At 48.1% G+C, this 21737-nt stretch overlaps 1 long non-coding RNA gene across 1 annotated transcript; it reads left to right on the top strand.

The window, feature by feature from the left end:
- Positions 1-6899: 6899 nt before the first annotated feature.
- Positions 6900-8195, top strand: LOC144381298 (uncharacterized). Its single transcript, XR_013446212.1, has 2 exons — positions 6900-6963; positions 7890-8195. It is a non-coding gene; the product is annotated as an uncharacterized LOC144381298 (long non-coding RNA).
- Positions 8196-21737: the final 13542 nt, after the last annotated feature.

Here is a 21737-nt window from a genome sequence, read left to right as displayed (position 1 = left end):
ACCCTAAAGTTTTTCCCCGCATTGCCATAAGCAACCTCATCCCACTGCCTCCTTTCTTATCTGCCTCCCGCTCCTCTTCCCTTGGCGACTCCCCTTGCCTTCCTCTTTGATTTTCTAAATGCTGTCAATCAGGACACCCCAGTGGCTCAGTTGGTTAAAGCGTCTGCCTTCGGCTCAGGTCATGATCCCAGGGTCCTGGGATCTCTGCTCAGCGGGGAGCCTGCTTCTCCCTCTGCCTGCCTCTCTCTCTCTTTCCCTCTCACTGACAAATAAATAAATAAATAAATAAAATCTTTAAAAATAAATAAATAAATGCTCTCCATCCATCAAGGTCCTGCTGAAAGACCCATGGAGTCTCTCCTTCCTCCCAGGCTGAGATGTCCCCGAGGAAGCTGAACCACAGCCTCTGATCGACTTCCCAAGGTCACCTGGTAAGTGTCTGATAAAGATGGAAGAGATTCCGCAAGGGAGAATCCCTGAATCCCACGCAGACTTCTTTTTTTTTTTTTTTTAAGATTTTATTTATTTATTTGACAGAGAGAGACCCAGCGAGAGAGGGAACACAAGCAGGGGGAGTGGGAGAGGGAGAAGCAGACTCCCCACTGAGCAGGGAAGTAGGAATCCAACTACGGACAGCCTCTCTCATCTGCGAGCTTGGCCATAGCTGAAGGGCCATAGTCCTAAGGTTGGGGTGAAAAAGAAAGGAAACTTCTGGGCTCAACTCTGGTGACTGTCCCCACTTAGCCCTAACCTAAATGGATGGAGGCAAAAAGTAACAAGGAGGACGAGAGGATGCAGGTAAAGATACCCCTAGATGTGGCAGTTTGAAAACATGGCCCTAGAGGCTTTGCTATTCCTTCAAGAGGCAGGGTCTCTGTTCTCTTCCCTTGAACTTGAGCCCCGCAATTGTTTAACCAGTTGAATACAGTGCATGCAAAAAAAAACCTTCTGTGCTGGTTTCCCAGCCCCAGCCCTAAGAAACTGGCAATGTCCACCTCCTGGCTCTGGGGAACCCAACCACCAGACTGTAAGGATGCCCAAGCAGACCACAGAGAGGCCCATGGGGACAGAAGCCAAGTACCCTGGCCCTCAGCAGGGCCCGAGCGCTCAGCCAACAGCCAATTCCAATCTCCAGCTGTGTGAGAAAGCCATTTTGTACGTGGATCCTCCAGCCACCCCCCATCCCGGTGGAGTTGCCCCAGCTGATGCTATATGGAGCAGACAGGAGCCTTCTCTTACACCCTGATCCCTATCAAAACTGCAGACCCCACCGGCTACCTCTGCGAAGCCTCAGATGGTTAGTTATGCAGTAACGGGTAACCCGAGCACCATGCTCCATGCCCAGGGAGGAATGCCGACTCTCCTTCGGCCTGCCCAGGAAGTGGCCACTGGTCAGCCTCTCACACGCAAGATGATGTGGGGTCTGTGAGATTAGATCCAAACACTGGCCAGAGCTAACACAGCACTGCTTGGTTTTCACATACATCCCAGCCCTCTCTCCCTCCATCCCCTACCTGTGTCCTTTGATCTTGGGAACCTATCCTATTCTCAGGATACTTGCCAACATCACTCTAACTCAGTAAAAACACATGGGGATCAAGAACTCCAGTCACCTTGTTTCCCAGACTCGAGTGTTTACCCCGTGCTGTCGAGGGGCATGGAACTCCCCTGCACAGTGCTTTATGGAAAACGGATGCCACTGTGGGACCAAGATGGGGGTGAGATCAACAAGGGGCGGGCCCAGGAGCAAACGCAAGGAAAGAAGTCACAGGAGCCAAGAGAGGACCAAGTTCAGGGAGATGGGGCTGATAGATACCAAATATAACAGAAAAAGAGAGAGCATCTCTTGGATTTGGGATGATGGGCAAAGTCAGTTTTAGTGGAGCTGAAGGGACAGAAATTAAATCAGGGTGGACTGAGTAAGGAAGAGGGGGGATGTCGAGGCAGTACTCACAGGCAAGTCCATCCCCACCTTTGTTGAGAAGGGAAGGCAAGAGATGGGCAATAAGGGCGCCTGGGTGGCTCAGTCGGATAGGTGTCCCCCTTCAGCTCTGGTCAAGATCCCGGGAGTCCTAGGATCCAGTCCCTGCTCAGCGGGGGAGTCTGCTTCTCCCTCTCCCAGGCCCCCGCTCATGCTCTCTCTCCCTATCTCTCTCTCTCTCAAAAAAAAATAAATAATCTTTAAAAAAGAGAGCGAGATGGGCAATAAATCTAAAGGGAAAGCGGAAGGCTAGTAGGTACTTCTTGTTTCTAACAGTCTGGTTTTTAAGACGGAGATTGCTAAGCAAGGTTATTCAAGAGCGCAGGGGCGGGGAAGGGAGGGCACGACCACTAAGGCCTGGGAGGTGGAGGGGCTGGGACTGGGAATGCAGGGGAAGTCCATCAGTAGTGCCCCCGGGCCACTGGAGATGCCAGGACCACCCAGGAAGGAAGGGTGAGCGTGATTTCACTCTCAGCGCCTTCTGTGCAGGAGGGGGGCTGAAGGGCAGCGAGCTGCAAAGCGAGAACTCAGGCGACCTGCCCCGAAGCTGCGCGTGCACGCTCTTCATGCAGAAGGTCTATTACAGATCAATGAAAATAGTGTTTTCCAAATAAAACCATCTCGGCTAAATACGCTTTTATTCCTTCTTTATATAAGAGGGACTGTCCACATTTCAAGTGGCTTTGGGAGGGAAGTTGACCCCACTGCCCTTCCCTCCGAGTCCCCTGGCCCTTTGCCTCGGCGAGTGACTCACCCGGGCGGGACCCGAGCGGAGAAGCCGGTCGCCGGGGCCTCGGCCGCCATCCCGGCTCCTCAGCGCCACCCAGTGGCAGCGGCGCGGAACCTCACCCGAGCGCCGAGGGGCTCCGGCGTAAAACCACCCTTTGTCTTCAGAAGGTGCTTTTCCTGCCAAAGCAAACCGCCCTTTACTGCGAGAGGCATCCTGAGAAACAAAGCCCTGATTTTTTTATAGCAACAGTGGAAACCAGACCCCACTTCCTTCCTCCAGGATTAGGGCTTTATTGATGCTGGTGGAATAGGTCATCTTGTTTCAGAGTTGACCTGCAGCCATCCATACTCCGAGAGTGAGGGGGGAGAAATATTTAAGCTCTCCTAGGGATTTTATCAAAGGTTTTTCTGTTCGCGTTACCAAACAGTTACAAAGGACTCTCAGATGGGTGTTTCTTTCCTTTTCTTTCTTTCGTTCTTTCTTTCTTCCTTTTTTTTTTTAAGATTTTATTTATTTGACAGAGAGAGACACAGCGAGAGAGGGAACACAAGCAGGGGCAGTGGGAGAGGGAGAAGCAGGCTTCCCGCTGAGCAGGGAGCCTGATGCGGGGCTCGATCCCAGGACCCTGGGATCATGACCTGAGCCGAAGGCAGACGCTTAACGACTGAGCCACCCAGGCGCCCCTCTTTTTCTTTTTCTTTCTTACTTTTTTTTTCTTTCTTTTTCTTCCTTTCCTTCCTTCTCTCTCTCTCTCTCTCTCACTCTCTCTAAGTTTCTTAATAACACTGAGCTTGCATTTCTCTTTTCCTCCTGGGTGAGAGCAAGTGAGCTTGGGGGCGTGTGATGAGTGACAGACCCCTGTGCCCCCCTGTAGGGGAAAAGCTTCCCTGTTGACCAAGCGACTTTGCCGTCCAGCCGCGGTGACCAAACGCATCTATGCAGTGGGTGCTACAAGATGAATTCACCTTCTCACAGAGAAATTCAGGGCAAACCGCTTCAAAATAAAGGTTTGGCAATACTCAAAACGAAACCACCCCTGCAATTATTATGCAAAGTAGGATGGGGGTTGGAGGGGCGGTGCGGGCAACCCCTCCCGGGCGGGGCGGTTCCAACTCGGCCTTAAGAGCTGGGGGTATCTGAGTTCCTTACCCCTCCAAGGCTGCCCGTCCTCTGCAAAGTGGCAGGACAGTACCTACTTCAGAAGATTGGAAGTTTTAATGAGGTAAAATATATTATGGATTTTATTCTAAAACATGAGTATAAGAAATGCCACATTCCAGGGCGCCTGGGTGGCTCAGTCGTTAAGCGTCTGCCTTCGGCTCAGGTCTTGATCTCAGAGAGTCTGGGATCCAGGCCCACATCGAGCTCCCTGCTCAGCGGGGAGCCTGCTTCTCCCTCTCCCACTCCCCCTGCTTGTGTTCCTTCTCTCACTGTCTCTCTCTCTGTCAGAAAATAAATAAAATCTTAAAAAAAAAAAAAAGCCACATTCTGAATCTTTACAAATCGTATTCAATCAACTTGCCTGCGTGGTGAGAAGCTCAATCTCGGTCATGTTTGGGGTCTCCTCCTCATCTCTAGCAAGAATCACTGGCCTATTTGTGGTGTCCAGAAAGCCAGGTTTGGGCCTCTGACCTTAGCCCATCACGGTCCCTGCCAACATTCACTCATGCCCAAGCCAGCCTGGTCCCTAAGGACTGTCAGCCCCCCGCAGTGTAGGCTCTGGCCTGCTTGGGGGCCTCCTCTGAAGGGTTCAGAATATGCCACTTTGGCATAAGGATTATTTTTAGCTAAAGGCAATTGAGAATCAATCAGTGTGGGATGAGTTCTCTGCCCTCTCCTTAATTGCCTAAAAGCAGGGCACGAATTTCCCTCTGTGAAGGTGGCATAAATATCCCCCTCTCTTGTCCCAGGATGAGGAAAACAACTGTCGTCACAGGAGGTGGAGGGCCAACGCCAAGATAGTCAGCGTAAACAAACCTTATCTTCCATGATTTTCTGTCACCCTCCCACAATTTATCAGTCCAGATCCCCTTCCTTCATCTAGTCAATTATCTCCATGTGTTAAAATGGTATATAAGTCCCCAAGTCTAACCACATCTTTGGGACTTTTACTTCTTTCCTGTGAAGCCCTGTGCACATAACATTTAAAATACATTTTTTAATTTCGCACCTTTTCTCCTGTTAACACGCCTTTCATCCGCTTAACTCATAGGTCTCAGTCACAAAGTCTAAGAGGGTAGAGGAAAAAAAAATTTTTCTTTCCCGTACCCCTCCCAACCAAGCCCTCTGAGTTCCTTCCTCTCCCCCAGAGGCTGGGGGGGGGGGGGGGGGACGCACGTGGCACCGGGTAATGGGTCAGTGCCAGTCTTTATTACTTGCAGAATCTACTCCAATCTGTTCCATTGGCAGCCTTCAGGGAACTTCTCCAAACCTCTGGTCACACTGGCACCTTCCCCCTCTTCCCCTCCAAAGACCTCAGACTCTGTCCTATGCCCTCAAGAAATATCTCCCACAATCCTCGGCATGAGGCAAGAGAGCCCAAGTGTTACAGGATTTCTTTTCCTTCAGCACCCGTGGTTCTTGGTCCGGCCACTTCAAAGACTGAAGAGGTAGACCAGACGGAGTGGTGGGCAGCAAAGCAAGGTTTATTGAGCAAAAGTGATAGTACGAAGCTCCCAAGGAGGGAGGGGACCCAAAAGGGTTGCCACCGGAGTTTCTTTTATTATTATTATTATTATTTAAACATTTTTATTTAAATTCAATTAACATCTAGTGTATTACTAGTTTCAGAGGTAGAGTTCAGTGACTCATCCGTTGCATGTAACACCCAGTGCTCATTCCATCACGTGCCCTCCTTAATGCCCGTCACCCAGTTACCCCATCCTCTCACCCACCTCCACTCCAGGAACCCTCAGGTCGTTCCCTATGATTAGGAGTTTCTAAGTCTAGGGGTTTTTATGGGCTTGTGGGCGGGCTGTTCTAATCTGATTCACCCTCTCTGCCTCTGTCATCAATCAGGTTTTTGTCATCTATCCGTCACGTGGGAAAGGGAGGCGGGCTCCTTGCAGGGTGGTGTAAAATCCTTTTAAGGGGGGTTTCCTCTTAGGGCGGGGGCCCCTGGTCCCTGCCTGCCTTTCTTCCAACTATCCTTCGTCAAAAACTTGGTGGCAAAGGGGAAAAAACCCAGGAGAACGGCAACATGAAAAACACACATTAACATCTCCATCATTCATCCTGTAAAACAGTAGCGTGTGTTCCGTGAGTGGCCGTGACACGGGTGCCCGAGGCTGGCTTTGGGACATAATTACGGCTGCCCCTGCTGTAGTCGTGCTTTGGGTGTGGCCCATTCACCTTCCTGTGGTCTTACCCACCCATTCGGCCCTGGCGCCCCGAGGGCTCTCTGCTCGAGGCCTTGAAGGCAACGTCCTTGGGTTTCTCACCTGTGACTAAGCAGGTTGGGGAGGGTGGGGGCAAAAGAGGTCGCAGACATTCAGTGGATACATTCCGAAAACAGCTCATCCGGTGTGCAGTCACGCCCTGTGTCGGAAAATGCCAGTTCCCAAAGGTGTCACAAAACAGCTTCGTGCCCGCCAGAGGCAAAGGTGGCAGGAAGTCAGACTGCGCAACTTTCTGCCCTCAGACTTGCCATCTCTCCATCTCTTCCAAGCCGGCCACTGGGGGGGCGGGGGTGGGGGGGAAGGCCGGGGTGGGGGGAGATCATTCCTCTGCATCTCTCTGCCCCCGCGCTCGCTCTCTCTGCCACCTCCTGGTGGCCCCCTCCTTCTCCAGGCTCCAGGTTTGGCCAGCAGGGGTGTAGAGGGGAGGGCTCCACCAGCAGGGGTGTAGAGGGGAAAGAGCTGGTACTTAGTGAAGGTGCATTGTGTTGCAGTATTTTACCCGTCTCTGTACTGGGAGGAACGTTCATTTTTACGGATGAGGACACGGACGCCAGGTGGTGTGTGTCGGCTTTGTGCCCAAGCCCCCAGAGCTAAGAAGACCCAGAACTTGGCGCTCCTCTCTCACGGGAGCCTGGTCTCTGCGATGCCAGGTGACTCATCGGCCCGGGCGGTTTCCCTCCCACCACTCCTGAGGGCCCTGGTCCCCAGCCTGGCAGCAGGGCGTGCACAGAACAGAACGCATCAACTGCCTTTGGCGAGTGTCCCCAGCCCCAGGGCAGAGCAGTTGGCTGAGGAGACCAGCTGTCTGCAGAGGCTCGCAGGAGACAGTAGCCCAAGGAAGGCGCTAAGGAAGGGTAAGGCAGGTCAGCTGGTGCAGAGAAAGTATCCGCACTTCCAGGCCAGAGGGGCTCTCACCAGGGTGGCCAGTCCAGCTGCAGTAGATTGGGCTCAACAGAAGAAATGCAAGCAGCACTGTGTTTCTTCCTGGCTTTTTTCAAGGGTCTTGTGCATTTCCATCCTTCAGGAGAAAATCCTCTATGAGGATCAGCATTCCCCTTGCTTGAATCTTGAAAAAAGGGGAATGTGCTAAGTATTTTTGGTCACACTGAGAGACCACAAGATGACTAGGAAAAGATCTGGCATTGACAAGAGGCATCTAGAAATTTCGCAACGCTTCTCAGCCTCCGTGAATCTTGCAAATATTAGTTTAACCTGCTGGGTAAATTGGTAATAAAATTCTCTTTGTAGTAAGGAAGTGGCAAAGTTAATAGGCTGTAAGCCAGAATAATTCTTGGGTGGTTTGATTGCAGAGCATGCTAGCACCTCTCATTGTGAAGGGCTGAGTTACTTTGCTACCCCTCCCGACTAGAACAGCATTGTTGTTGACTCATCGACATTCCCAGCATTGAGATGCAACTTGGCTCAAAGTAGTTGTTCAATAAATATTATTGTAAAAAGCCTAAAACTTGGTCAAAACCACACAAAATGAAAACGAAAAGGCTACAGTTAATCTGACTAAAATTATCTAGACTCTGATGAATATTTTCTCAATGTCCATGGGTCTGGAATGGGTCTAAAAATGTCTTCCTTGGTGACCTAAAGCAGAGATCCAGGAAAGCCTTCCCAAGACGGTTTAGAGTGGGAGATCTCCTGATCCCTTGGGTGATCCAGCTAATACTTGACCTCAGTGCCTAGAACCATAACAAATTCTGGATTTTTTACATTTGATGTGAAAAAAAAAAGCCAATTTTACCAATAAGGATGTCAACCTCTGTCACAGGTCTAGTGATGTTGGGACATCTTTCACAAATGCATACTGCCCAGTGCCTGAACCTCAGGAATCCAAGGTCACCCAGTGCTCGTGGTTTGAGGACGACGCCTACCTCGGCCTCCCCCAGACAACCACTGTTGAGCATCATCACTACAAAAAGCTGGCCTTGCTCGGGTTTCAATCACTACCTGCCATGAACAGTCAAACTGAGGAAGCAGAAGTCCACGAGAGACTGACCCTTTTCCTATTGGACCACTGGAGAGATCCTTCTGTTGTTACCACACTGCAAATAAATCCTGACGCCTTCTGCATTGATCCCATTCACCATTTCCTTTCTGTTCTTCTTTTTTTTTTTTTTTTTAAGATTTTGTTTATTTATTTGACAGAGAGAGACACAGTGAGAGCAGGAACACAAGCAGGGGGAGTGGGAGAGGGAGGCTCCCCACTGAGCAGGGAGCCCGATGCGGAGCTCGATCCCAGGACCCTGGGATCATGACCTGAGCTGAAGGCAGACGTTTAACGACTGAGCCACCCAGGCGCCCCTGTTCTTCTGTCTTCATTCAGGAGCCTCAGACCACGTCTTGCCTGGATCCCACTCTGACTTCATAAAATGGCGGCAGTTGTATTGTTGGGCTTTCCTCATTGCACTCAAGGGAACTCTAGTAGAGGGGCTCCCATGTGCACATGCTCACAGAGATGGAGACAAGGGTCTTGAGGACATCGGGAGGCAGGGGTCATTGTGAGGAGCTGGGACAGGTGGAAGGTTCTGGAAAATCCAGTGCCCCACCCACTATGTGACTCAGCCACTTTCTTGGCTGGGCTGCTTCTATGGGGCTTCTCAGTCTCCTGCTCCAGGAGGCCTCTGCAGTCTTCCCTCTGGGTGCCATTTTTCTATGCCGTGATTTCTGCCTACTTTGAAACTCTAGCCCACTTGGGGTCCATCATGACCTGCATGTTGTTGAACCCAATGGCCAATGCTCAGGCCCCATTGTTCCTGACCCACCGTCTGCATTAGATCCAGTTCTTTATCTCTCTCTTCCTTGAAAAACATCCTTCCCTTGCCTTCCCGGTTACCACATTTTTCTACGCTTCTAGCCCCTTTCTCAGTTTCCTTCGCTGTTAACATCTTTAAGCTTCAGAGGAAGTGGAATCTCAGAGAAGCGGGTCATTCTTCATTAAGATCCAGGGAAGGTGCCTACGGACGGTTTGCTGACATTGAATTTGTAGGTCTAATCACGAAACCATGGGACCACCTCTCGAAAAGCAATTATTTCTTTGTCAGTTATTATTCCAGCCACATGATAATCGGATTTTAAATCTTCATCTAGTCATTTAAAACCATGTCAGAATGGCATTTAATTCATAAACCCCAAGGTGAAGTTTAGAAGGAAAAATCTTTATGTCATTTAGTTAAAATGTCCATATATTGAAATGAACATTGTCTATTAAGTGAAATAGCACTTCCTCTCTTTCTCAAGTATTTTTCATATCATAAATATATATTATATATACAATATATAAATATGTATTATAAACATACGTATTACATGTAAATATATTATATAAGCCTAGAATATGTGTAAATAGGTATTATATATAACATATGTATTATATATAAATATATATCATATGGGGGTTCTTTTTTTTTTTTTAAAGATTTTATTTATTTGACAGAGAGAGACACAGTGAGAGAGGGAACACAAGCAGGGGGAGTGAGAGAGGGAGAAGCAGGCTTCCCGCCGAGCAGGGAGCCCGATGCGGGGCTCGATCCCAGGACTCCGGGATCATGACCTGAGCCGAAGGCAGATGCTTAACGACTGAGCCACCCAGGCGCCCCTATATGGGGGTTCTTACGCTTTCCTCCATCCTTTCTCCTCGCCCCACAGCACATGGTATCTGGTCCAGCCGGCAGGCGCAGGTGCATCTATAAAATAGGAAGAGGTTTTTCTTTCTTTCCAGGCCCATTCAAACCAGAGTCCCTGACTGCAGCAACCGGTCACCCTGCTGGTGATAAACCATTTCAAATGAAACCTCTTCTGCAAAGATAAAGAAAACGAGATTCACAGTCTCACCTCCTTGGGTCTTACCGCCTTCCTCTTCTTTTTTCGTAAGACCAGCTGCGCACATTATTTTAAAGCCCTCGGGGAGAGCGCACTTTCGCAATAGAAACTTCTCTTCCTACGCACAGAGGCTACTGCCTTGGCCTCAGTCCCACTCGCTCCCCTCAGTCCTGGCAAGTGAGACGCTTCACAGGACTGTGGGGCCCGGTCTTCATGGCCCCCCTGTGCTCCTCTATGGTCCAGAGCTTAGCGCTGCAAGAGACGGCTCGGGGAGCCGGCCTGGACTACTCCTGGAGGGTTCCACAAACTTCTGACAAGCGGGCTGTGAGGTAGGGGGAGGTTACCCTCTAAGCCAGCTGGGGAAGTAGACACACCATCTGTCCCATACAGCAAACATCTGGAAGCAGAATCATCCGTCTGCCAGTCCCAACGACCACCCCCAGGCAGTCTTTCTAACTGTTCCTTTTCCGTGCTGTTTCGCACAAAGTCACTGAGGCCAGCTCAAGTATTACTAATAGTCCACGCTTTGTGGTTGCTCCAGCTCGTAGGGCAAGAAGGAAAGCTTTCCGGTTCCTTTCCTGAGGGTAACATAACCCGGGTACCAACAGCGGACAAATACCTCGCCGCACACTCGCACATGTAAGGTCAGTATCGTTCACGCTCGTTCACGCTACATGCATATTCTACATAAAATATGAGCAAAAGTATGTTGAGCAAGAGTGAAAACCAGTGCCAAAGGGTCCCAAGCCAAAGCCCCATATGCACCCTGACTCCAGTGTACCCCACATACCCTCTCTGGCTCGAGTTCTAGGGCACGCAGCAGGGGGAAGATTCTTTTGTCCTTGACCTTGAGAGGGAATGGCCTGCAGGGCTTTGGGGAGAAAGAGTAGGAAAGGACGGAGAGCTGAGCTTCTTGGAAGCCTCCCCAAGGAGAAAGAAGTGGTCACCGTGGTTCACCCTTTATCCAGAACAAAAGGAGACAGTGTTGCCTTGCCTGGGGCAAGTTACCCTAGGGCCCTTCAGTTTGTATTCTCTCATGCCTTTCCCACTAGAAGACAGAATTTTGTGGTATAAATTATATCAATTTTATCCCTGGATAAAATGCCTAGAGACGGCGCTCTTGGCCACCCAGGGGCCAAGGCCCAAAGAGAAGGCCCCACTTCCTTTTGACTCTTCACTAGACTGGTATTTCTCAAAGTGTGATAAACGTACCACCTGAAAGCCTGCTCTGAGATTCAGAATCCAGAGCCCACATCCAGATTTTCTGAATCAGAATCTCTTGGAGTAGGTCCAGGAATGTGCATCAGGAGACATATTCTCGTGTGATTTTTTTTACGCATACTCAAGTTTGAAGACCACTGTGTGAACGCGTCTGTGACATCCATTCTCAGCTCTGAAGCACTTGACCTAGATTACTAGATTATATTCTTGGTTCCATCACTCTCTGTTGACTGAGTCTCCGGCTTCCCATCTAGAGGATGGAGAAAACTCCTATCTGCGGCCAGATGTGTGTCTAACAGTCTTTGAAGTCCTGAGATCAGAGGGGCCAGATAAACATAGCACTATTACTTATCCACGATTCACCTGCAAAAGGCCCCCTCCGCATTTTCTTCAGCACCGCGTAGAAACACACCAAGGTAGAAAGGACTTGGGAGCCACAGGGAGTGTCTCCCTGTCACTCCACATACATGGGCAGGTTAAAATGATCCATTTCAAAGAACTTCAGATACGGTTTTATCCCCTCTTTGCAATATTCTAAATCAAATCTGCAGACTCACGCTCGATCAAGCCCGAGGTAGCTGGAGTTATTCAAATCTCCAAAGGTCTCGGAGCCAGGATGTGAAGGCAGCTACTCGGTCAGCAGGAAAGCCAGCCCACTTCCCTAGGCCCAAGCAAGCTTCCCCAGCGTGACGGAGTGTTTGCGCCGTACAGAGCATTATGTCATTAATACTCAACAACCCCGTGAGCTGGGCTTTATTGTTTTTTATTTTAGAGACAAGAATGATGAGACTCAGAGAGGTTAAGGAACTGGCCGAAGGTCACACAGCTGTCATCTCACGGAATCCTGCCTGGGCTCTGAGCCACACTCGGTCACTGACCATGGAGGAGTCCATGATGCAGCTCTTCACCACGAGGAGGCCTGGCCTGCTTCTGCCTCGCCCTGAGGCTTAGGGAAGGTGCTCCATAAAAATTGGTGAGTAAACAATGTGTACCTAGGAGTGGTGGCTTGTCCCTGAACTTGGGCAGACTTCCCTCACACAAGCTGCCTGATCCCAGACTGGATCTCTTGAAGCCATCCGCCCTGGACGCCCCACTCCCCTACCTCACGATCTGATGGGATGTTAGTTGTACTGGAAGCCCCCCCCCCCCGCCTTTCCCTACCAACTGCTCGCCTCCTATGTGCTATGGAATGAATTTGTGTCACCCCAGAATTCATATGTTGAAACCTAATTGATGATGGGATGGCCTTCGGAGCTGGGGCCTTGGGGAGTGATTAGGTCGTGAGTGTGGAGCCCCGATGAATGGGATTAGCGCCCTTATAAAAGAGACCCCAGAAGGGTGCCTGGCTGGCTCCGTCAGCAGAGCATGCCACTCTTGATCTCAGAGTTGTAAGTTCGAGCCCCACATTGGGTGTAGAGATTACTTACAAATAAAATATTTTTTAATTAACATATGATGTATTATTGGTTTCAGAGGTACGCGTCTATGATTCATCAGTCTTATACCCAGTGTTACAAATAAAATCTTAAAAAGAGAGAGAGAGAGAGATCCCAGAGAGACCCCTTCTGCCATGTGAGTCCCAGCTGGAAGACAGCCATCCATGAACCAGGAGGAGGGTCCTCACCAGACAGCGTATCTACCAGAGCCTTGCTCTTGGACTTCCCAGCCTTCACAGCCGTGAGACACAAATGTCTGTAGCTTAAGCCCCCCAGTCGGTGGTTTTTGTTATAGCAGCCCGAACAGACTAAGTCACTATGTGCCATTTGCCAGGCAGACAGCTCTAAATATTCTCTTCGCGCTCAGTCTGCGGGACTGACTTCCCTGGTGGCCCCGGCAGGTGAAGAGTCACCGTGTTCCCGGGGTCTGGCCCGCCTCAGTGCTAGGGTCTCCGTCAAGGGCAGGCCCTATCCCTCTCCACCCTGCGGGGCCGCAGCTGCCTTTGTGTATCTAATTACGCTCACGGATGTGTGACAAGAGACTGGATGCTCAGCACTGATTCGGAGACTTCCTGTCTGACGGGATCTCCAAGCTTTCCTGATTCGATCTTCTCTTCCTCCTGGTGATCCCATTAAAATTATTACGCGGAACAAAAAAGGCCTCGTTGGACAAGGTCCCAGGGACAGAGAGAACACTCGGCAGACGAGAGGCTTCCGCAGCTTTTAGAAGGTGGAGAGGGTCTGACGCAGTGTGCGCGCAGCTGCGGCCGCAGACGCTGTCGCCCAGGTAACAGCTGGGCCGCCTGGTGGCATTTCCGGAGGCTCCAGATGTGCGGAGTTCAGATGTGACAAGAGGAAGGAAGGGAGAAAAGGTTAGACGAGTGAGATGAAAAATAGACGTACATATTTCTTCTTACACAAGGAACATATGCTCCTTGTAAAATCCAATTAAAATCGAAGCGCCTAAAGTAAAATAGTTCGTGGCCTCCCATCCTCCTGCAGCTGGAACGCATCGCACCTCCTTACCTCCTCCATGCAATTCCTGTTAACGACTTTTGTGTAGCGTCCATGAATTTTCATCTATGTTTTTGAAACATATACAAACACATGTGCCTTTAGAGATTTTTGTTTTTTTAAAGATCTTATTCATTCATTTCAGAGAGAGACAGAGGGAGAGCCCGAGCAGCGGGGAGAGGGAGAGGCAGAGGGAGAAGCAGCCTCCCGGCTGAGCTGGGAGCCCGATGCGGGGCTCGATCCCAGGACCCTGAGATCATGACCTGAGCTGAAGGCAGACGCTTAACCATCTGAGCCACCCAGGACCCCGCCTTTATAGATTTTTAAAGATAAAATGAGATCACACTATCCATATATTTTTAAGTATAGGTTTTGCTTTTTGCAGGTATGGGGAAGCCAACAGATCAGGGAACAATCACCATGGAAAAGCTAGTTTGTTTCTCCCAGTTCCCAAACATAGGAGGATGCCACGCCACCCAGGGCCTTTATTGTGGTTTTTACTGGAAGAAATGGTCAGGCAGAGTAAGCAGGCCAGGCAGGTTTAGAATTGGCTAGTTTGAATGAGAGATGCAGGGACTGGCCCTAGCTGCCTAGGCCCAGGCCTTGGGGCCATGAGGGCAGGGGGCTGGTGGTCAGTCTGTGAGCCCTACCAAGGAAGCAGTGGACAGCACAGGCTCTGGACTAGTTGGTTTGCATATGGAAGGTTATAAGGGCAGCACTGGCTGACTAGGAATTAGCTAGCCCCGGGAGGAGCAGTGTCTCCGGGATCAGCAAGGCCTCAGATGCCAGAGCATCACAAATACAACTAGAAAATACAGTTAACAAGGGCACCAGCGTGGCTCAGTTGGCTAAGCGACTGCCTTTAGCTCAGGTCCTGATCCCGGGTCCTGGGATCGAGCCCCACGTAGGGCTCCCTGCTCAGCAAGGAGCCTGCTTTTCCCCCTGCCTCTCCCTCTGCTCGTACTCTCTCTCAAATAAATAAAAAAAAATCTTTTAAAAAAAGAAAATATAGTTAACACAACATATCTCTAATTTTAAAAACCAAATGATATTGAGAACAACAGTACACATACAATAGCTTTTCATTTTTCATAGCTTCATAGGATCCCATACTTGGCATGTTCGCTCACTTAGAACAGAAACTCCGTAAAGGGACAGTTTTGTCTCTTCTGTCCACTGCCATGAGCCCAGTGACTAGAATCATGTCAGACATAGAGTAGATGCTCAAAAATATCTACTGAATGAATAAACAAGTGGACCATATAATATATTCAAGCACTGCCTAATCAATAGATTAGTATTTCTTAGTATTCTGAACAATGCTTCAGTAACTATCCTTGTAGATAGATCTTTTTGCATTTGAATTAGTGAGGATTGAGTTTGGAGAGTAAAATAAAACCCGAAAAATTGTGACTGAACTGAGATAGATATTTAAGTTTCTCTCTTATGTTCAAAAAGGCTGGCAGTGGTCAGGTCGAGGCTGGTGTGGTCCTCCCTGGAGCTGGGGCCCAGTCTCCTTCTACCTTGCTGGCTCTGATCTCATTCCCCAGGACACCTCAGCATCCAAGTGTTGTCAGAACTCTAGCCAGCAATCAGCATTCCAGACAGAAGAAAAAAGCAGAGCCCCAGGAGTATTACTCTTTCCTTTGAGGAGACTTCCTAGAAGTTGCTGTGTCTGCCTTTACATTATCGCCTAAAACGGGAGTGCACGGCCACCGATCGCGACAAGGATGATGGGAAATGTAGCCATTATTCCCGGGACCCTGTGCCCAGCTCATCCTCCGTAACTGAGGAAGACAGGGTGGTCGGATATTAGGAGACAACTAGCTTTTATTTCCGTCAGATAAGTTTCTGGAAGTAAAATTGCTCTATTGGAAGGTACACGCATTCAAACATTTTTAATAAATACTGCCAAATACTTTCTGGAAGGGTATTGATCAAATCCCTCCAACAGTGTGTGAGAGAACCCGCTTCCCTACTCACTACCATGAATATGGGAAAAACTTTTAAAGAGTGATGATCTGATGGGCAGAAGAATCCATCCAGTGGTGTGTTCATTTGTCTTTACATGACTACCATCATGCTTTAGCCTCTTTGCACATATCTGTTGGCCATTTTCCATTCCTCTTCCATGAACTGCCTGTCCATACCCATTGCTCATATTACTTCTGGGAAGAATTTTTTTTAATGTTTTCACAAAAATGGAATCATGCTATGCATTTGATTTTGCAACCTGATTTTTTTCATAGATATCGTTCCCTATCAATACATAAGTTACCATCTCGTTCTTTTCAATAGTATAGATTAACAAAATTACATAACCATACTCCCACTGCTGACTCTGTTTTCCACCTAAAGCAAATGTTGGCTCTAATTTCCACCTATAGCAAAAAAAGAAAGAAAAAAGAAAGAAAGAAAGAAAGAAAGAAAAAGAAAGAAAGAAAGAAAGAAAGAAAGAAAGAAAGAAAGAAAGAAAGAAAGAAAGAAAGAAAAATGCTGTTATGACATCCTCATCATTCATCCTTGCACACATAAGTGTTGACAGATATGTCTGCAAAGTTATTACCCCAGAGAGTTTCTCAGAGCCTTATTCATAATTTACTGACTCTAGATTAAAACCCAGTTTTAAAATCCTGGTTAGGGGCGTCTGGGTGGCTCATTCGGGGAGCCTGCTTCTCCCTCTGCTGCTCTCCCTGTTTGTGCTCCTTCTCTCTCAAATAAATAAAGTCTTTTTTTTTTTTTTAATCCTGGTTATACAGAGTCCATATAGTCAGTAGAATTGGTATCTAATCAGTAATCCTTTGGTGGCAAGTGACAGAAATCCAACCCAAACTGGTTTACTGGAACCGACTGTGCCCATAATCCCTAATTTAGGAGATGCTTTCTTTATTCCTTGTATTAGATACTAGAGATTAGTCCCTTTCCATCAAAACTCTCCCCTATGGACACTGTCACAGTAGCCCCAGGATGATTGTCTCAAGGATATCTAAAAGGGTATTGGTAGCCTAGGTCCATAGAAGAATTCCCTTAGGAAGCCAGAGGCAATTGTGGGCAAAGCCTTCCTATCCCTTGCTGTGCTTTGAAGGTGGAAGTGAAGGTTGCCCCTGGGTTTCCACGAGGAGCAAAAGAGTTAAGATGCCTCTGTCTTGGAAGCCTTTAGGCACCAGTGGGGCTGGGCTGTGGTGTGGGAAGTGCTGGGAGAAGGGACTCTCAGATCCTAAGACAAATGGGGGTCTGTACTACAAGGGTAGCTTTCTCAGTCCCCAGGAACAGGCTTGAGGCTTTCTCAGCTCCTCAGGGGGTGCTCAGGACCTGGTCAGTAGACTTAAGTGCCATCCCCTAGGAATCCATAGTTATCCATAGCTCTTCCCCAACGCCTGTCTTCTTGAGCTGAATCTAGAATGGTGAGAAAGCCCAGGAGAGCTGGTATGAGCCTACACTTCAAAGGGAGGTCTCCATTGGTGTGCACTCCCGCTTTGCCCCCCCCCCCCCACCCCTTATGCTGTTTGGGTCCTGATGCTCCTGCCAGGCGGGGGGTTTCACACATCTTCAAAGGAGGAGTGTTAAGCAGATTGAAGCTAATAAAAAACTAAAGCCTGGAGCAATCAGCAAGCTCCCTCAGATTCCTGAGAGCTAGGCAAACACAAAGGAGGGATGAAAGTCTCTTGCTAACCCGGAGGGAAACTGAAACATCCAAGAGTGGATTCTTACAGACAGTAATGTGACAGAGTTCATAGAAAAATTATATGAACATCGGAAGTTACTGAAGCTCGTTCTCAGTTGTATTGGGAGACCCATCATTGCACCCAGAGAAAAAACGGTCTACTGTGGTAAAAGCTAATGTAATATAGCATACATATCATTCTGGAATAAAATAAATAGAATAATATACTTTATATTTCCCAAGTGCTTTTCGTTTTTGGAGATTTCAATACCAGAGCACTCAGCCAACATTATCTTACTGCTCTACCATGTTTCCTTTCTATAAATTTCCCTTAATATATTCAAAACCTACTTCTCGCTGACAGAAACAAGTCAAGAATGCCTCGGTAAGAATGAAGTTAGGTTTCTAAATGTAAAAGTCCCCCATAGGGAAGAGACTACACCACAGAGCTCCCAGGTAACACTTGACTCTACTCACTGGGCTCATGGGGGGCTCCATTTTGAAATCTCAAGACACTGAGGGGTCTCCACGCCCGGACTGCTCAGGCAGGCCCAGGGAAGGGACCCAATTACACATGAGGTGACCACGGTTGCCTCCAAGGACGCACTGCTCTGTGGTTACCAAGGCTCCCTGCATTGTAGCGTGTGCGGGTTTGTACTCCATTTTCTCCTTGTCTTTTCGGGCACCATGAATCCCCACAATGAGGTTAACCATAGATCAACTTATACCAGGAAGTGATGGTTTCTTTCTGTCTGACTTGAGGAATCCAAGTGGCTAGAAGCTAACCTCTTCTCTTCTTGAAACCTGGGCTGGTGGGAGGACTGCTGGCCTGGAAATCGTGTCAGGCACTGTTCAAGGGCCTCTCTGAGCCTCAGTTTCCTAATTGGCCCTAAATTTCCTAAAAATGAGGAAACAGCCTCAATGATCCATCCCTAAGGAGCCCGCCTGCCAGTAATAGAATTCCATGAATCTCTGATGTCATAAGAGAGTTGAAATTATTTAGAATTGAAGTAATTCTCTATTTTTTTTAAAAAAAAATTTATCTTTTTTTTTAAAAGTAAGCTCTTCGTCCAACGTGGAGCTCGAACTCACGAGCCCTGAAATCGAGAGTCGCATGCTCTACCGACTGAGCCAGCCAGGCACCCCTCCAATGTTTTTTCAGATGAGTATATTACATTCCCTCTCTCTGCACCAAGAGCTACAACAGGATGATCTCTGTCTTTCAAGACAACCAAAAGTGACACAAGGTCCAGAATCCAAGGACCCGGAGCCACTGAGGCAATGACCACGCCCACTTTGGGCAGGGGAGTGGTCCCAGCACTCGAAGCTCCTCTTGTAATTGCAAGCTGAAGCCTCCAACTAATGTCTGATTCCACTTAATGTGTTCACCGAAAAGTGCAATCCGATCTCCCCCCAACAAGAATGAGCAGATTCATGGCCACACAGGTAATGTAACTTCTGTTCTTTTCCCTTCCTATTTGTTAGTTCTCATTTCGTGGGGGCAGCGATGAAAGGAGCATTCTGATCCTCTTAAGCTTCAGCTTGGAAAAAATACATAAATGTGAATAAAAATTCCCCCTTCTCTTCATTCTACCAAAGCCCTGTGGAATCAATTTTACCACACCAAGCCCCACTGAAATCAATGGGGTAAGCTCCTGAATTCATTTCCATGGGACTTGGCATTGTGAAAATAATTGGATTTCACTGCAGACTAACACTCCTTTCAGGAAATAGAGAAAATGTGCCTTTGCTAGTAGGTGGGGGTGAAAACTCGTCTAAGTGCTGGTAGGTTTCACCCTGTGTTTTCTGCATTGTCTTGTCAAGAAGAGCTATTATCAAGTCCCAAATGAGCTCCGCAGTACTACCCTCAATGAGGTGTTTAAAACTGCCTTCCCTAGTGAGAATGAAAGCACTTCTTTTGTTCCCATCTTTAAAATTAACTGCATAGTATTACCACCATCAATGAGGTGTTTAACATCAAAATTGCCTTCCCTGGTGAGAAGAAAAACACTTACTTTGTTTCCTTCCTTAAAATTAATTGAGGTTTTTAAAAACTCATCCTTATTCAACCAACAGTTGCATAGAAGGGGGAGGAGAGAAGAAGATGGAATTTTAAAATGTTGCCTTTGGTAGCCCATCCAAGGTTTTCAGTGCGTTCTTTCTGTTTAGATCACTGGCTGGACTCTTTTCTGCCCCTCTGCTTTATTATTCCCCCAGAATATTTTATAACACTGGTCATTGGTGTGACCCTGGGTAGGGATTAAATCATAGGTACTTGCTAAAATGAAGGAATGAAGGAATGACTCCATCGACTCAGATATTCCTTCTTAGTTTGCAAATTTACTACAAGTCTACTCGTCTGTTGGTGTTAAAGAAACCGCTTTTTTTTTTTTTTTTTTTAAAGATTGTATCTATTTATTTGACAGAGAGAGACACAGCGAGAGAGGGAATACAAGCAGGGGGAGTGGGAGAGGGAGAAGCAGGCTTCCCGCCGAGCAGGGAGCCCGATGCGGGGCTCGATCCCAGGACCTGAAATCATGACCTGAGCCGAAGGCAGCCGCTAACGGCTGAGCCACCCAGGCGCCCCAAGAAACCGCTTCTTAAAAATTAAAATTAGTCTCTAGTATTAAAATCTGAGGGGGCTTTGGTAGATATGGCTAAAGATGCTCCCTGTCCCCATTTTCCTCTGGAGTTCCAGAAGCGGCTCTAACTTTTATAACCCTCTGGCTAGTACTCAAGCTGTGGGGTGTTCTGTGGCCGCTGCCTTTTGCAAGATGGGGAAGAATGCAGAAGGTAAAGAGGCAAAGTCTTGACTTTTGCAGGTCAGAAGGCCAGGTAGGACATAAGAGCAGTAAGGGTAGAAGAATATTAGATAAAGAACCAGGCTCTGATCCCGATGAGAAATTCCCCACAGGAAAGGAGAACTTGAAGGGGCAGGGTCGGAACCAAGACAATGACTGTTGGCATTTTTCCGAGAAAGCCCCCACGTCCTGGCCCCCTGCTCCCTAGGCTGACCTGCAGAGGGAGGAGCAGATGATGAAAAATTCAATAGGCTTGGGGGTCCTTGAGCTGGATGACCCATGCCTCAAGAACACAGGGAAGCTGGAAGACACCCAGAGCACCCCTCCTCCCAGCATGCATGGATGAGTAGACTAGAATGTCTGCTGCTTGCGTCTGGGCCAGTGGGCCTGAGACAGCCTCACAGAGAACATGGTGCCCTAAGCCATGGGATGTTCCCCATGCCTGAGACGGGCGTGAGTACAGCAAGGAGAGTTCTCTGACTTAAGGAGACCCTGCCACAGGAGTGAGAAGGATGAAGCAGTGGCCTACATAGACCTACAAGGACAAAAAGCTGATAAAAAAGATGAATGTTTTAGGGGGTGCCTGGGAACTCCTCACCGTGACCGCCCCCTCCAACCTTTAGTGTCTATGCCTCCACACGATGTAAGCTCCCTGGAATGGAGACTCCAAATCCTGAATGGACTGAAATTTTGTCTCCACTCCTTGGTGAAATGGGACCTAAAAATACAAAATGAATTCAATCACAGAAAAATAGTTACATTTCCGGAGGCGCCTGGGTGGCTCAGTCAGTTAAGCGTCTGCCTTCAGCTCAGGTCATGATCCCAGAGTCCTGGAATCAAGCCCCACATCAGGCTCCCTGCTCAGTGGTGAGTCTGCTTCTTCCTCTTTGATCTCTCTTGCTCTCACTCTCTCTCTCAAATAAATGAATAAAAATCTTTAAAAAAAAATAGTTACATTTCTTTGTGCACCTTGAGTTTGTGGAATGAGATTTGTACCTGCCTGAACTCGGTTCATTTGCAAAGATGTTATTTTTATAAATAAAGAAACCAATTATTACAACTGTGCATGACCAAATAAAACCTGAAACATGTTTCTAAAGTGCATTTATTGAGTGTAAACTATGTACCAGGTCTGACCTATTCTCTTTATATACATGATCTCATTTATATTCCTTAAAATTCACAGGTGCTGGTACCCCCTTTTTGTGTTTAAGGAAACAGAGATTTAGAAAAATTACTTTTTTTTTTTTAAGTATACCCTACACCCAACATGGGGCTCGAACTCACAACCCTGAGATCAAGTGTCACACGCTTACCGACTGAGCCAGCCAGGCGCCCCAAGAGAAGTTAAATAATTTGCCCAAGGCCACATGTGATAAATAATAGAGACAGAGTTCAAACCCAGGAATGTCTGACTCCTAAATCAATATTCTTTTTTTTTTTTTTTTTTTAGGATCTTACTCTTAAATAATCTGTACACCCAATGTGGGGCTTGAACTCACAACCCTGAGATCAAGAGTCGTTTGTGTGGGGTGCCTGGGTGGCTCAGTAGGCATTTGCCTCCGGCTCAGGTCATGATCCCAGGGTCCTGGGATTGAGCCCCATGTAGGGTGTGTGGGGCTCCTTGCTCAGTGGGGAGCCTGCTTCTCCCTCTCCCTCCG

Source organism: Halichoerus grypus, chromosome 3 (genome assembly GCF_964656455.1).
Source record: "Halichoerus grypus chromosome 3, mHalGry1.hap1.1, whole genome shotgun sequence".
Lineage (NCBI taxonomy): Eukaryota > Metazoa > Chordata > Mammalia > Carnivora > Phocidae > Halichoerus > Halichoerus grypus.
The sequence above is the reverse complement of the archived record's forward strand: the minus strand, read 5'-3'. Positions and strand labels throughout refer to the sequence as shown.